Source organism: Vulpes vulpes, chromosome X, assembly GCF_048418805.1.
Source record: "Vulpes vulpes isolate BD-2025 chromosome X, VulVul3, whole genome shotgun sequence".
Taxonomy (NCBI): Eukaryota; Metazoa; Chordata; class Mammalia; order Carnivora; family Canidae; genus Vulpes; species Vulpes vulpes.
In genome coordinates, this window is record NC_132796.1 from 67612759 (window position 1) to 67629477 (window position 16719).

General features: G+C 36.4%; 1 protein-coding gene across 6 annotated transcripts in view; it reads left to right on the forward strand.

Annotated features, from left to right (window-relative positions):
• Nucleotides 1-16719, forward strand: part of DIAPH2 (diaphanous related formin 2) — a 1085411-nt gene that overhangs the window by 818113 nt on the left and 250579 nt on the right. The gene's annotated exons all lie outside the window — the stretch shown is intronic.

Below are 16719 nucleotides of genomic sequence, written 5' to 3' on the forward strand. Positions count from 1 at the left end.
TTGCAAGACTTGTTGTTTGTGTTTTTTAAATAATTTATTCTGTTAGCATTTTATGTACCTATTGATCATATTGATTTCATGTTATAGTCCTTTAATGGGAATTGAAAGGTATTTTATACTTGTGACATAGATAAAAATGGTTGGCTGGTTTAATATATATATAATGGGGACTTAAATGAATTATCTTCAACCTTAGATATATATCTGAATTTTTCTTCACAAATTTTATAAGAAAATGAAAAAATTGGTACTTAAATGTTGTTAATTTTTATACAGCATACTATTATAATTTGACCTAGCTTAAAAATTAATATCTAAAGTAATCTTTCAATTAATACATTAACATGCTATGATTTGTGAGTAAGTTTTTGTTATAGTCTATACAAGAAATCAATTCTAAATTAGACTACATAAAAGACATGGAATATTAAATTTTATTTCATAATGTAGGCTCCAGTTTCCAACTAGAACTCTTGGGGATAACAATAGATATTAGCATTAGTTATAGATGGATAATCAGGGTGTGAGTTGTGATGCTAGAGGGAAGCAAAAGCTTCACTGTATAAGTGTTGTGGAAATACTTCTCTGCACTCAGTGAAAGAGAAGAGCACAGATTCCAATTATGATAGTAATAGAAAATTATGCATAATAGTTGATATCAAACAAGTAAAGTTACATGTATTTTAAAGAATGAACTCTAGCAATTATTCCCAACAGGAAGATCAGTTAGCAAATAATTCATTGAGGTATGTTTCTTTTTTAAAAATTTTTTAAATTTTTATTTCTTTAGTATATTTTTTATTGGAGTTTCATTTGCCAATATATACCATAACACTCAGTGCTCTACCCATCAAGCGCCACTCTCAGTACACGACACCTAGTCACTCCGTCCCCCCGACCACTTCCCTTTCCAACCCCTTGTTCGTATCCCACCGTTAGGTGTCTCTCATGTTCTGTCACCCTCACTCATATTTCCCACTCATTTTCTCCCCTTTCCCCTTTATTCCCTTTCACTATTTTTTATATTGCCCAAATTAATGAGACTATATAATGTTTGTCCCTCTCCAATTGACTTATTTCACTCACCACAATACCCTCCAGTTCCATCCACGTCAAAGCAAATGGTGGGTATTTGTCGTTTCTAGTGGCTGAGTAATATTCCATTGTGTATATATATATATATACATACTAAATGTTCTTTATCCACTCATCTATCAATGGACACCGAGGCTCCTTCCACAGTTTGGCTATCATGGACATTGCTGCTATAAACATTGTGGTGCAGGTGTCCTGCCGTTTCACTGCATCTGTATTTTTGGAGTAAATCCCCAGCAGTGCAATTGCTGGGTTGTAGGGCAGTTGGATTATTAACTCTTTGAGGAACATCCACACACTTTTCCAGAGTGTCTGTACCAGTTCATATTCCCCCAACAGTGCAAGAGGGTTCCCCTTTCTCCACATCCTCTCCAACATTTGTTGTTTCCTGTCTTGTTAATTTTCCCCATTCTCACTGGTATGAGGTGGTATCCCATGGTGGATTTGATTTGTATTTCCCTGAAGCCAGTGATAAGGAACATTTTCTCATGTGCTTCTTGGCCATGTCTGTGTCTTCTTCTGTGAAATTTCTGTCCGTGTCTTTGGTCAATTCATGATTGAATTGCTTGTTTCTTTGCTGTTGAGTTTCATAAGTTCTTTATAGATCTTGGATACTAGCCCTTTAGCTGATATGTCACCTTCAAATATCTTCTCCCATTGTGTAGGTTGTCTTTTAGTTTTGTTGATTGTTTCTTTTGCTGTGCAGGAGCTTTTTATCTTGATAAAGTCCCAGTAATTCATTTTTGCTTTTGTTTCTGTTGCCTTCATACATGTATCTTGCAAGAAGTTGCTGTGGTCAAGTTCAAAACGGATGTTGCCTGTGTTCTCCCCTAGGATTTTGATAGATTCTTGTCTCACATTAAGATCTTTCATCCATTTTGAGTTTATCTTTGTGTATGGTATAAGAGAATGGTCTAGTTTAATTCTTCTGCATGTGGCTGTCCAATTTCCCCAGGACCATTTATTGAAGAGACTGTTCTTCTTCCAGTGGGTAGTCTTTCCTGCTTTGTCGAATATTAGTTGACCATAGAGTTGAGGGCCCATTTCTGGATTCTCTATTCTGTTCCATTGACTATGTGTCTGGTATTGTGCCAGTAACATACTGTCTTGATGATCACAGCTTTGTAGTACAACTTGAAATCCGGCCTTGTGATGCCCCCACATCTGGTTTTCTTTTTTAATATTCCCCTGGCTATTCAGAGTCTTTTCTGATTCCACACAAATCTTAAGATGATTTGTTCCAACTCTCTGAAGAAAATCCATGGTATTTTGATAGGGATTGCATTGAACGTGTAAATTGTCCTGGGTAGCATAGACATTTTCACAATGTTTATTCTTCCAATCCATGAGCATGGAATATTTTTCCAACTCTTTGTATTCTCCTCAATTTCTTTCAAATGTGTTTTGTAGTTTATAGGGTATAGATCCTTTACCTCTTTGCTTAGGTTTATTCCTAGGTGTCTTATGCTTTTGGGTTCCATTGTAAATGGGATTGACTCCTTAACTTCTCTTTCTTCAGTCTCGTTGTTAGTGTATAGAAATGTGACTGATTTCTGGGCATTGATTTCGTATCCTACCACACTGCTGAATTGCTGTTCTTTCTCTAGTTCCTTTAGGTGCAAGGTTAGCATATGTATTTGAGTTTTTTCCAATTTTTTGAGGAATGCTTGTATTGCGATGTATTTCCCTCTTAATACTGCTTTTGCTGTATCCCAAAGATTTTGAATGGTTGTACCTTCATTTTCATTAGCTTCCATGAATCTTTTTGATTTTTCTCTAATTTCCTGTTTGACCCTTTCATCTTTAGCAGGATGCTCTTTAACCTCCACGTGTTTGAGTTTCTTCCAAATTACTTCTTGTGATTGAGTTCTAGTTTCAAAGCATTGAGCTCTGAAAATATGCGGGAGACAATCCCAATCTTTTGGTATTGGTTAAGACCTTATTTGAGACCCAGTATGTGGTCTATTCTGGAGAAAGTTCCATGTGCACTTGAGAAAAATGTATATTCAGTTGCGTTTGGATGTAAAGTTCTGTAAATATTGTGAAATCCATCTGGTCCAGCGTATCATTTAAAGTTCTTGTTTATTGGAGATACTGTGCTTAGAATATCTGTCATTTGCAGAAAGTGCCGTGTTGAAGTCTCCCAGTATTAGTGTATTACTATCTACATATGTCTTTGGTTATTAATTGATTGATATACTTGGCAGCTCCCATATTAGGGGCATAAATATTCACGATTATTAGGTCTTCTTGTTGGATAGATCCTTGTAGTATGATATACTGTCCCTCATCATCTCTTACTACAGTCTTTGGGATAAACTTTAATTTATCTGATATAAGGATGGCTACCCCTGCTTCCTTTTTAGGACCATTTGAATGGTAAATCGTTCTCCAACCTTTCATTTTCAGGCGTCCTTAGGTCTAAAATGAGTCTCTTGTAGACAGCAAATAGATGGGTCTTGCTTTTTTATCCAGTCTGAGACCCTGCGTCTTTTGATGGGATCATCAACCCATTCACTTTCAGAGTTACTATTGAAAGATATGAATTTAGTCTCATTATAATACCTATTCAGTCCCTGTTTTTGTGAATTATTTCTTTGGGTGTCCTCTTTCTTTTCAGCCACTTAATATTTCTTGCAGAGCTGGTTTGGTGGTCACAGATTCTGTCAGTTTCTGCCTATCTTGGAAGCTCTTATCTCTCCTTCTATTCTGAATGAGAGCCTTGCTGGATAAAGAATTCTTGGCTGCATGTTCTTCTCATTTAAGACCCTGAATATATACTGCCAGCCTTTTCTGGCCTGCCAGGTCTCTGTGGAGATGTCTGCTGTTAATCTAATAGTTCACCCAATATAAGTTAGGGATATCCTCTCTTGCTGCTTTAAGGATTTTCTTTTTATCCTTGGAATTTGCAAGTTTCACTATTAAATGTCGAGGTGTTGAACAGTTTTTATTGATTTTAGGGGGGTACTTTCTTTCTCCTGGATCTGAATGCCTGTTTCCCTCCTCAAATTAGGGAAGTTCTCAGCTATGATTTGTTCAGATATGCTTTCTGGTCCTCTGTCTCTTTTGGCATCCTCTGGAACCCCAATTAAACATAGATTTTTCCTTCTGAGGCTGTCATTTATTTCCCTTAACCTTTCCTCATGGTCTTTTAATTGTGTTTCTCTCTTTTCCTCAGCTTCCTTCCTTGCCATCATCTTGTGTCAGTCACTCTTTCTTCTATCTCATTAACCTTCATTGTTAGGACCTCCAGTGTGGATTGCATCTCATTTAACCAGTTTTTACTTTCAGCCTGATTAGATCTAAATTCTGCAGTCATGAAGTCTCTTTGATTCTTTATGCCTTTTTACAGAGTCAGCAGTAGCTTTATAATTGTGGTTCTCAATTGGCTTTCTGACATGGAATTGGAATCCAAATTCTGTAACTCTGTGGCAGAGAGTACTGTTTCTCATTCTCTCTTGTTGTGAGTTCTTCTTGTCATTTTGCTCAGTGCAGAGTGGTTAAAAATGAGTTGTACTGGAAAAAGGTAGAAAAAGAAAGGAGGGGTACCCTCTGGTCCTATATACTGTAAATCCCTCGACTTCCCCTGGAGCTTTGCAGTGCTGCTTGGTTATGAACTTGCTCTTCCCCTGTCCTTCCAGCTGGTCCTTTGGAGGAAGGGGCCTGCTGAGCTGATCTCAGGGGTGTGAACCTAGGGGAGCTTCCCCGCCCCCTGCCAGGTGCAGGGCTGAAGTGGGAGCTGTTAATTCTGTGAGGCCCCTGTTCCCTAGTGGGCCTCACTCTGTCCCAGGCACAGGGTGACACAAGGAGGAACAACCGTACTGGCCACGGACAGCTCTCCAGCTCCGGAGACAGCTCCAGCAGTAACTACCGCAGTCTTCCAGTCCACACTTGCATAGATGCTTAGGGGGTGGGGGTGCTGATCTACACAGCTTGGGGACGCCTGGTGGCAAGAGAGTCCTCGCTGTCCTGTGCCCTCCCCACCTCTGCCTGTCCCGGGGGGAGCACCGGATCCTGGGCTGTGTCCCCTGGCGCCCTGTGATCCGGGCCTGTGCTGCTGGAATCATGCTCCCAGAGCTGCGACTCCCAAAGGCAGCAAGGCACAGCCCCCTCCTCCCGGAGTTGCCGCCTGAGCTTCTCCTGAAGCCCCACCAGGCGTTGGCTCCAGCCCTTTACCGAGTTCAGCCCGTGGTATGTTGTTTTGTCTCCTCTGAGTGCACTTCCTGTGTTATTGATCTGGGAGACTGGAGGCTCCACTGCCCCTCCTGTGATTCTGCCTGGTTTCCCTGCAAACGCCTTTCTGTCCAGGAAGAATCTGCTGTGGGTTTTTAAAGTTCCTGCTTCTCCGGGCCGGGCTTTCCTGTCCTGGAGGCTTTCGCCATGGGTCTTAGCCCGGCTCCTCACTGGGGCCCCTCCCCTTCTAGATTCTTCTTCTTCTTCTTCTTCTTCTTCTTCTTCTTCTTCTTCTTCTTCTTCTTCTTCTTTCTTCTTCTTCTTCTTCTTCTTCTTCTTCTTCTTCTTCTTCTTCTTCTTCTTACTATTTTCTTTTTTTTGTCTTCCTACCTTGTTAGGAGTGCAAACTCTGGGCAGCCTGGGTGGCTCAGCGGTTTAGCCCCACCTTCCGCCCAGGGCATGATCCTGGAGGCCCAAAATCAAGTCCCACGTCGGGCTCCCTGCATGGAGCCTGCTTCTCCCTCTGACGGTGTCCTGCCTCTCTCTCTCTCTCTCTCTCTCTCTCTGTGTGTGTGTCTTTCATGAATAAATAAATAAAATCTTAAAAAGAATAAGAATAAGAAGAAGAAGAAGAAGAAGAAGAAGAAGAAGAAGCACAAACTCTTCTCTCTGTAGTATTCCAGCTGTTCTCTTTAAATCTCAGGTCGAATTGGTAGGTTCAGGATGATTTGAAAGTTATCTAGGTAAGTTGGTGGGGACAGGTGACTTAGGGACCCTACTCCTCCGCCATCTTGCCTCGCTCCTTGAGGTGTATTTCTATCCCCAAAGCAGTTATTTGCTAGATAGGGCTCTCTTTTTTAATTGACTGTGTTGCTCCATGAAATTGTTGTACTTTGGTATGACTTGCACAATCTATGAGATACAGATATATTTGTGGAAAGCATTTGCTTTTATCTATTGAGTTAGGACATACAACCCCAAGCACATCCTATTTTTGGTGATATAAGTTGAATAAGAAGCTTTCATAAATATGATCATTTGTCTTTTTTTTTTTTTAGAGTATTACCTTATTTTGGTCTTTGGTCTTTATCCCTTAATATACATGCCCTGTGGGCATATTTAACTTTTTAGCTGGACAGTAAGTAGTAAAATGTGTTCTGGCAATGACTCATCCAAATATTTTCAAAACTTAAAAACTGTTAATATGCCATTAGCCTATGATACCATGTTATATCTACTTGGAGTGTTTTCAAGAAGAAAAAAGTATATGTTGAAAAGGAATGGAGACTAGAAAAATACACTTCAGTTGACACGTTGAGAAGATAATTCTAATAAATTATTTTTGTAACATCAATATCTATGAGTAAATGGAGATGAATATAATTAATATTGTCAATTTCTATTAAAAAGTGCCTTGTTTTAACATGGATTGGTTGTGAAAACACTGTCACATTAGTGCCCCTCACCTCCCTGATACATAGTCACAAAATAGAATTTGATGTACTCCCATTTTATAACATTTCGTTAAGGACAATACCTGCGTGGCAGCCTATGTTTAATCATATTAAGCAGATGCTTAGAAATCTTGCAAAGAACTAGAACTATAATTGTAATTAGTTCTCAATCATAAGTTGTTGTTGTTGTTGTTTTAAATGTGATGACACCATTGTTAGGAAGACCTGATTCTGTGGCCTAGTGCTGTCACTAATAAGCTGTGTGAATTTATAGAAGTCGTTTATCCCTTGTAGCTACATATTTATTTATAAAATTAAGTGATTATACTCCTGATCTCTAAGAATTTCTTCCTCTTTAAAAGTCTATGAGTCCAAGAATTTCAGAGAGTCATGTGGATTACATACATAAATAGGATATATTTGTCTACTGGCTTCACTGTGTGTGTAGCTTGAATACAGGAAAATAATTTGCCACAAATCATTCTCATTGTAAATAACTTGACATTCTGAAGTCCTGTTTTGTGTGCATTTTTGTTAATTTCTTGAGATCCTGCTAAGACTGATTTCCAAAGCTTTCAAAACAGGTAACCAACTCCTACAATGTGTCCTGGTCAGCTGCCTGCCATCTGCTTTTCAGAACACTATTAAAATATTTTTTTTCTACAAATTATTATTGACTTGCTGGCATGAAAACTAAGTGTGCAATTTATTAGTTGTTTTGAACTTGGGTTGGTTATGTAATCTCTCTAAGCATCAGTTTCCTCATTTATAAAATAGAGGTGATTATTCCCAACACATCTTTCTCAACACTATGTGAAAACACCTCATAACCTATGCTATGCAGATGGAGAGTATTATTAGCCATACTCTGTCCATCCATTTGATTAGTATTTATTGAGAACCAATTTGATTCTGGTAATGCTCTAGTCCAGAGTTAAAGGGAAGAAAACAGTCTCTCTCTATCCATGAATGAAAAGAGACAGACAAGTAAATACAATGTAATTTGATAAGTGCTGCCTTAGGAATATCAAGATGCTATAATAATGTAAAGGAGGAACTGCCTAACCCTGCCTGAGCTGGCCTGAGAAGCCTTCACAGAGGATGTGACATTTGAGCAGAGTCTGGAAAAGCCCATAGGTGTTTGACAAGTAGACTTTGACAAGCAGGTTTAAGGATTTTACACCTGACCTATAAGCTAAACACTCCTAAATCAACATCACCAACTTCAGTCAATCATTTGTGCTCACCAGGTTCCTGTTTCATAGTGAGATTAAAGTGATTTCACTCTCCCAGGGGAGGGAAGAACCCTGAAAGACAGACAAAAATTGTAATCACCAGAAGTTCCCATTTTCTTAGTGTTTTGTGTTTGGTTTCAAGGTTCCTACTGTTAAAAACATATTGGATTATAGACGGAGACAATAAAATACCAGTATTGCTGAGAAGAAAATAAGAGTTCTGATTCAGGTGCTACCTAAAAATCAATTCCAAATGAGCTCAGAATCTCATCTTGGGAAATCTATTTGGCATGTAAAGCATAAACAAAATTCACATACCAAAAAATCTTCCTCAGAGAGATATCCTCCAAAAGATGAGAAAAATGGAAATAAAAGGGTTTGACATTATGGATTAAGACCTTTTTCAAAATAATCAGATGCAAATTAATGAAAACAAAATTGGGTATATGAGATACTGCTATATTATTCACATCATTCATATTAAATATTACTCAACTGAGGATATTAAAGATATTCAAGATGAATGTCCTATATATTAGCATGAAGGTATATGTAATTGGAAACATTTCTAAATTCAGAATTCAGTCTCTTTTTCTAGTTGGCTTCCAGACATCATCAGAGTTCAAAACAACTGCTTATAATATAGGCAAGATTAATTAATAATCCCTAAATTTAAGTTGGATATTTTGTGGAACAAAATAAAATTCGGCATTTATAGAATATCTAGACATCTTTTTTGGCTTATTCTTCTTTATACTTCAGTTAGTTCCAATAGTTGGCTACACAGTCTCTTTTCTTTTGAGATATTTTGAATAGAATATTCAATTCAGTGAACCTTATATGTTTAACTGCCATGAAGTATCTTGCTTAGGCATAAAAAATAATTTCAGCTGGTGGGTAAGTGTTGGGCAAGTATTATACTTTAGTAACTTTCTTTTTTTTTTTTTTTTTTTTTTTTTTAACTTTAGTAACTTTCAAATCTCCAAATAAACTATAGAAAATATTTATTTTGTCTTTTGTCTTTTAAATGTCAATTTCCTTTTGATTCTGTGTGTTTTGTCTTGTTTTTTAAAGAACAATATGTTACCCAGGCATTTAATTAATTTTTGTTTGGTGTGTATTCTCTTTCTCTATCTCATATACTAGATATATAGGAACAAGGCTTCATAGAATTAATAGATTCATTTACATAACTTAAGAAGAAAATGTTACCATTACTATTAATCATGCTACAAGATTTCTCAACAAAATAAGTATTTGCTGCAATTCATTTGATAAGCTTTAACATTTTTTAATCAGAATTTCCTTAAACAATTTTTAACAGCTCTTAGATGAATATTAAATGACTGTTAGGAGGCTAAGTGATAGGTATATTTATGCCATCATTCAGCCTTTTTGCTTCTATCTCCTAAATGTCTTTGAATCCATTCATTTCTCTCATCCATTCATCATTCAATCCCAATGATGCTCTTTAGTTCTTGGCCTTTACCATCTCTCAGCTGGACTAATGTAATGATCTGACTGATGTCTGTGTCTACTTCTCTTATACTTCTAATCCATTCACCACATTATAGTCAGAATAAAACTGAAAACATAACAAACAAGACAGTGTTACTTTCCTGATTTAAAATTCCTTAATGAATTCTCTGTAGCCTCAGGATGAAATCTAATGTGTTTAAAATTAAAGTGGCTTCTAAAATCAAAAGAACTATGGTTACTTAAAGGCCAGACCATCTATGCTCAGCTGACTGAACCATGATCACTTAATGTGAATTCTCCTCCCAGACTAGTAAAAGTAAAGTATGAAAATGAAAGCAGCAGAACAAGACAACACCAAGTGTCTAAGAAGATCTGAGCCTCCTAGAACAGAGAGAAACTTTGGGAGCACAGTATTGAAATTAAATGAAGACTCAGAGGCAAAGATGTGATTGCCATTATTCCTTAATTGCTACTATGGCATGGAGAGTAAGGAACTGAGGTTATTTATCTTAATTCTCATTTGGGGACAATCTTATCTTCTATCTTAATCTTCCTTTCAAAATCTAAACTTGCACGAGAGCTCCTTATGTACCCATATTGATTTATGGAGATATTTAATTTTGAGAAGCTCTCATTTCTCTCAAGCCGTCTTCCTCTTTATAAAGCCTCAATCATGTCTAAATCTAAAGTATCATTGAAAAGCCAAAGTGAACACCTGCATTTGGTTAGACTCAAAAGACTAAATTGATATATACAGAACATTTTTTATTCATTCATTAAAGGCAATTTGCCTTTAAAGAAATGAGGATGAATTTTTACATGAAAAGATTGTGTATACAATTTCTGATCCAAGAAGACTAAGTTATTTTGACACATTTGTAAACTTTCAATTTACAAAGCACTTGATATTTAAAGGAAACTTTAGTGCAGTATTATAAAAATGGGGGAGTTACACAAAAAAAAAACAAATATGTTCTTTAACAAAGGAGAGTCTTAATCAGTAATATATACTGTTATCTAAAGTCCCATCATCTAAAATATTTATTAGATGCCTCATAATTTGATAGATCTTTGCTTTGCCAATAAAATGCCAATGGTAATTAATATTGTAAAGATACCTTTGAGAAACTGCAAAGACCATGATGTACCTCTTGAATAGTATAGTTTCATTTGTAAGCTCAGTATTTCTAGGCCTCAGTACCTGCGAATTCAGATGGGGGTCACTTTAAGTAACAATAACCCAAATTATCTCTTCTTTACCTTCATGGACAGGACTCAAGCTCCCTGCAAAGTCTCCACTCCCACAAACACATCTGGAGTCATCTTATATGGGCTCAAAAACATGCTAGCTATAGTTACCACTTGACATTTTCTCACAGATATTTGAGTGCCTATTCTTCTTCTGGGATGATGAGAATATAGCATTAAAAAAAAATAAAGCCCTGCCCTTCCTGTCCTGCTGTATCTCTGGCTTCCCTCTTCCTTTTACTGGCAAGCTGTATGGGGCTGCCCTCAGTGAAAATCCCCATCTGGACCAAGGTTGCAGACTCCTACTGCTCTACTTATGCCACCAATCCTTGCAGCACCATAGTGGTGTTATGCTCAGTACAAAAGTAGCTATGTTTCACAGCACACTTCATAAAAACAGTTCCTTTTGCTTTTCTTCTGACCCCTTTTCCCTTGAAGGCTTAAAAATTGTCAAGTCCTAGAGACCTCAAAAATCCTAAATCCATAAGTCCTTCTATTCCCCTCCATCCTTCCTTTTGTTCTGTCACCTAACTTTTCCTAGAAGCCAGGGATAAATAAAGTACCAGCATAACACCTTTCATGCAAATAGAGCCTAAGGGCCCACCAACTACCTCTCTTTAATCACACACACACACACACACACATAATTCCCTTTGAGCTCAGCTGGGACAACCCTAGCTCTGTAGCCTTAGATTTATTTTGATCTATTGCAACTCTATGAAAATAGACAATCCATGTAAAATATATGGTCACTCTAGTAAGCAGAATATTTGACCAGAATACCTCATTCACCAGCTGTGGCAGAGACTAGGCTTTACTTTTTTTTATTTTTTAGAAAAAGATGTCACTTATCAACTATTGTATTCTGTTTGCTTACTTTGAGCCAGGAGTAGATGTCCTGTTTTTCTGATGTGATTGTTCCTTGTATAAAAAAACTAAATATTATATCATAAGGAACTAAAGGAATAAGTAATAATGGCATACATGATTTAAAGAGAACCCAACTCTTCAACATGGTAAAAAAATGCCTACTGATATAAATGCTTTTTAAATATGTACACATTTTAGATTAATAAAAATTTTAAATATCATAAAAGTTTTTAAAATATTTCTAAAAGTTTTCAGAATTGTTTATGGCAAGATGAATATTGTCCTTTAAAAATCTAAGGCAATGTCATAGTTAACACTGAAAATATTAACAAAATCAGTTCAATGCCTACTTTCCTTATTAAAGTCTAATAAATAACTAAAACCAGGAAACAAAATGCAATATCTTTATTTCTAGCAACAACACCTCACAGAATTTTTCAAAGAAGTGTTTCTCATAAATAAGTTATTATAGAGTTATGTTCAAATACCAGGAAGTAAGAAAGTTATAAGATAGGCAGTAGGGCATACAAACTGACCTTTTCCATTGGCTGTGAGAATGACCAAAGCTATTGATTGTTACAACCTGAGCCAGAAGATCCCAAAAGCCAGTGCTACTGGTACCACCTTCTCAGCTTACTGAGTTTATCTTCATTCTGCTTTGTCTTTATTTATCCATTTGCTAATGATCTTTTATTAGAAAAGATACCCTAGCCCCTGTACAAGATAGTAGGAGGCAGGACTCTCCCTGGAACCCTGCCCAGGGAGATCCTTTTGCCTAATCTGCCTACTGCTTCTTCTCCCCTTTCTTCGCTTCCTCTCCAGTTGCTTTACTCACTAAGATTTTTTTTACCTATGCTCCCATTTTGGCCTGGATAACACTTCTGTGTGCTTTCATACCTTCATCCTAACACATTTTGCCCTGTAATGTGTTCATTACCATATCCTCAGTCTTAATGGGTCAAACACAGGGCTAATCACTAACAACATATATGAATGGTAATGAATTAATGAAACAGTTAATGAACCAAAGTACTAAAGATGAAAAATTCAAATGTTGGCCCTCCAGAGCTCACATTCTAATGAGAAAGACATCGGAGGAACAAATACTGATAGTGAAATGTGATACATGTATACAAAGAGCTTATGAGCACAGAGGAGAGAGTCATTTATTCTGTTTGATTTAAGGAAGGCTTTAAAGAGGAAGTGACATGTGAACTGGGTCATCATTATTTTGCTACTCTGTGGCCTTTCACATTGAGTGTTTTCCTTTTTCTTCTTCCCCGCCTTATTTGGTGTTTGTGTTTAGTGATAAATACATATTGTTCTCTAGTTTTCCATGCTGAGTTCAGAGTAGAAAAACAGCTATTTCATTTCTGGGGAAGCAGCTATCAGGTAATTATGATCTAATGGTTATCCATCATATGGTTGGACAAGCAGTGACCAGGCTTCAATTACTTCTTTCAACTGACAGCTGTCCTGAGTAATAGACCAATCAATGCAGATTATCGAGGGCAACATCAATTGCTTAAAGATTGACTTGTCTGTTGTGATTTTAGGGAAGTGGTTATGACCCAGGAATGATTTTGACCCCCAGAGGACATTTGGCAAGGTCTAGAGACAATTTTGTTTGTCACAACCAAGGAGGAGGTGCTGCTGGCATCTAGTGGGTGAATCCATTACTCATTTGATGCTGCTTAACATCTTATAATGTACATACAGTCCCCTACAACAAAGAAATATCTGGTACAAAATGTCAGTAGTGCCATAATTGAGAAACTCTAGGGTTATCTGCAGAAGATTTTTTTTAAATTTTCATTTGGAAAACAACATGAGATTATATATATTATAAGCAAAATTTATACTAAATTAATAACACATGTATTTGTCATATCAATTTAATATTTTAATGGTATTTTCAGTTGTCAACTTGATCACTGTAAGGTTTGTTTTAGTTACTAATATTTTCTGTATCATTAAAAGATGTCCTGGTTCATATGGCTTGTAAAATTTGTAAATCATGTATGTAAATTGTATGAAAATTTAAATTATAGGCAAAAAAGAAAAAATCAACTGAAACTATTCCCCAAAGATAATTACTATCTTGGCATATATCTTTACAGCCATTTCTCTGGACATATACAGATATATTTAGATTTTTAAGAAAAATATATTTTTCTTAAAATAATAACAAAAGGTCTTATGAAAATTCAAGTTCTAAAATTTGTATTTACTGATAAAAATCCAAGCAGCTTAAGCCTGTGTGGATGTGACCATCAGCATTTAGTGGATGATACCATTGGTTATGTCTTCAATTGTGATTAAAAATGTTAATTGGCTCTTTTCCTGATTTTTTTTTTTCAAAATCCCTGGTCTTTGGTGCCATGCTACCCATCAGTGACTCTTGGAAGCCACCTATAAGTATACCAGTGGAAGGAGTCTTCCCTCCTCTTTTCCTTTTCTACATAATACCCTCATCAAACTTCCTTGTGGCAAGGGGCCTTAAGTTGGTATTGGTGAATTGCCACTTGGGCCCATTTACACTAGTGTTTTACAAGCATTCTACTGCCTGTCTCTGCTGCATATTTTGATTTAAGAAACATTATTTACCTCAACTAGGCTGTCTTTTAAGTAACAAATGCCATCTATTTGATAATTATATAAAGGCTTATAATTTAATCCTTTTGTTTTCTCTCATTCTCTCCTTACACCAAATTTCAAAGTCATAGAATAGTATCTTAAACCTGTTTTCTTAAAGATCTGACACATTACAATCCTGATTGTGAAATTGTTTCTATTTTTGTTTATATACCTGTTTTGATTCATTTTCTGTAAGTGTTTGGTCTCATGATAATCAGAATTTCATGATATTCTTGGTGGGGCTTGTAGGCAAAATAGACATTACATGGTATTCCTGAAAAGGTTGGTAAAAGACCAGTAATCCATTCAAATCTTGGCATTTTGAAATGGAAGATGTTCAGAGATCATTATCTCACGATCTTAGAAATCTGTGTTCAATTAATGGATTATGCAATATGATGGTTTAGTTTAAGTCTTTTTTTTCAGGTTTCATTAACAATGCTCAAAAGAGTCAAACTTACTTATACTGGAGATGATATAGTTTGGAATATTGTATAATTTACTTTTACTCATTTGTCTTTAGTGTAGGAGTAAAAACAACCCCTAAAGTTTCATGTACATTAGAGACATAGAAATGTAACAGCAATTAGAAGAGCAATGCAGATGATTAACTAAAATGTGGATGAAATAACAAATATAACTGTAGTGACCAATATGATCTCTAGATGAGAGATATGGATTGATATCACCAACAAGTTGGAAACTTTATTTTCAAGTTTCATTATTTTTAGTCTTAATAAACCATCCTCCTTCATCAGATGGCATCTGTAAGAAAGTATCTGCCCAAGTGCTTGTTCCTTAGTTTAAAATATAGTATTTATAAATAATAGATCATTTTAAGATTAAGCCTCTTTATTATATCATAATCATGTGGGAATTTTCTTTTTATTTTGTTTTTTTTCATACTGTACTAAAAGTCTAAAGCATATAAAATTTTCATAGATATATGCTTTCATTACATTGGCACATTATTTAGGCAAAATCTGTTTATAAGTAAACCTTCAGGTAACAGCCTTTAATTTATAGGCCAGGTTAATTTATAACTATTGCTATCTATAACTTCTTGTGTATGTAGATATTATTTCTTAACTATTTTTGTAAGCAACTGAAAATAATTGCTTTAACTTTGCTTTTAAATAGATTAGCATCTTTTGGTGTTTGCTTTTTTTCATAGTCTATCAGCATGTTTTTGACTGCCAAGTAAGAGAAAGGTTAACTAAAAGCAGCTTAAGAATATGTTTTTACTCTCACATATCACAAGATATGTAGAGGTATGGCATTTATAGGGTTTGTTAATTCAGTAACTTAGTGATATCACCTGAGGACCTAGGACCTGAGATTTTCCGAATACTTCTGTTCTACCATCCTTGACATGTTGGCTCATGGTTGCAAAATGGCTGCAGTTTTCCAAGCATCACATGCAAATATAGTTATATCTAACAAAGAAGAGGGTGTTGCCTCCCATGAAGCTTTTTATTATTATTATTAAGGAAAAAAAACTTTCCTGGAAGCTTCTGTACAGATTTTTCCTTCGAACTCTGCTGTCAAGAACTGAATTACATGCTCATCTCTAAACTAATCACTGCCAAGGAGAATCTTGGACTAACCATGATTCACCTTTGGGATGGGGGCAAGACCCCTTCTCTGAGCATGTGACTATGCAGAGAGTGAGGAGACAAACCAACCTAGGGCTCTGCCAGCAAGTAAAAAGGTTGATATTGGATGGATTAAAGCAGAAAACTAACAGTATCTATAAAATATACAACACAAAAGTATATTACTCAACATTATTTGAATTGTCAGAAGTTCCAAGTTGGCAAAATACAAATGAATGAGATATATTTCTGAAATGCATGCTTTTGCTCATTTAAATTAAAAAAAAAAAAAACATGGGGAAGAGCTAAGATGGTGCAGTACTAAGAGGACTCTTGACTTCTGTCCTCCCTTGAACACAGCTTGATAAATAGCTGATTTCTGAATACCCAAGAAATCAATCTGAGGACAAACTTCACAACTAGATGGAGAGAAGAATCACATCATGGAAAAAAAGGAGGTGGGGAGCTGTAATTTACAGTAGAAAACTATCGTGGGGACTATGGAAGAGAGGGAGTCCCCGTCAGAGAGAGAAGCACACAGGGGATTGATTACATAAGGAAAACAGTTCCCCAAAGCCATTGGCTAGGAAAATGAGAATGGCTGATTTTCAAAAGTTTTTACAACCAAGGGGGCTCAGAGAGTGAAGTTTTAGAGTTCTGTGCATAGCTGGTGTGTAACCTGGTGTCTGCCGCAGTGTTCCTGAGGAGAAGAAAGGCAGAGAGCATAATAACAACCTGCACAAACTGAGGATACCCTGAGACACACTGAGAGAGATGGTTCTCCCTTCTTGTAATGCATCTGGGAGGCATGGCATTGCCTCTCCAAGGATAGAAGAGCCAGCTGGTCCCATTACCCTCCTGCACCCCTCAGCATAAGTATACAGACACCTACTGAGGGAGCTAAACTGGACACTGTCTTTTTGCTGCACTTTA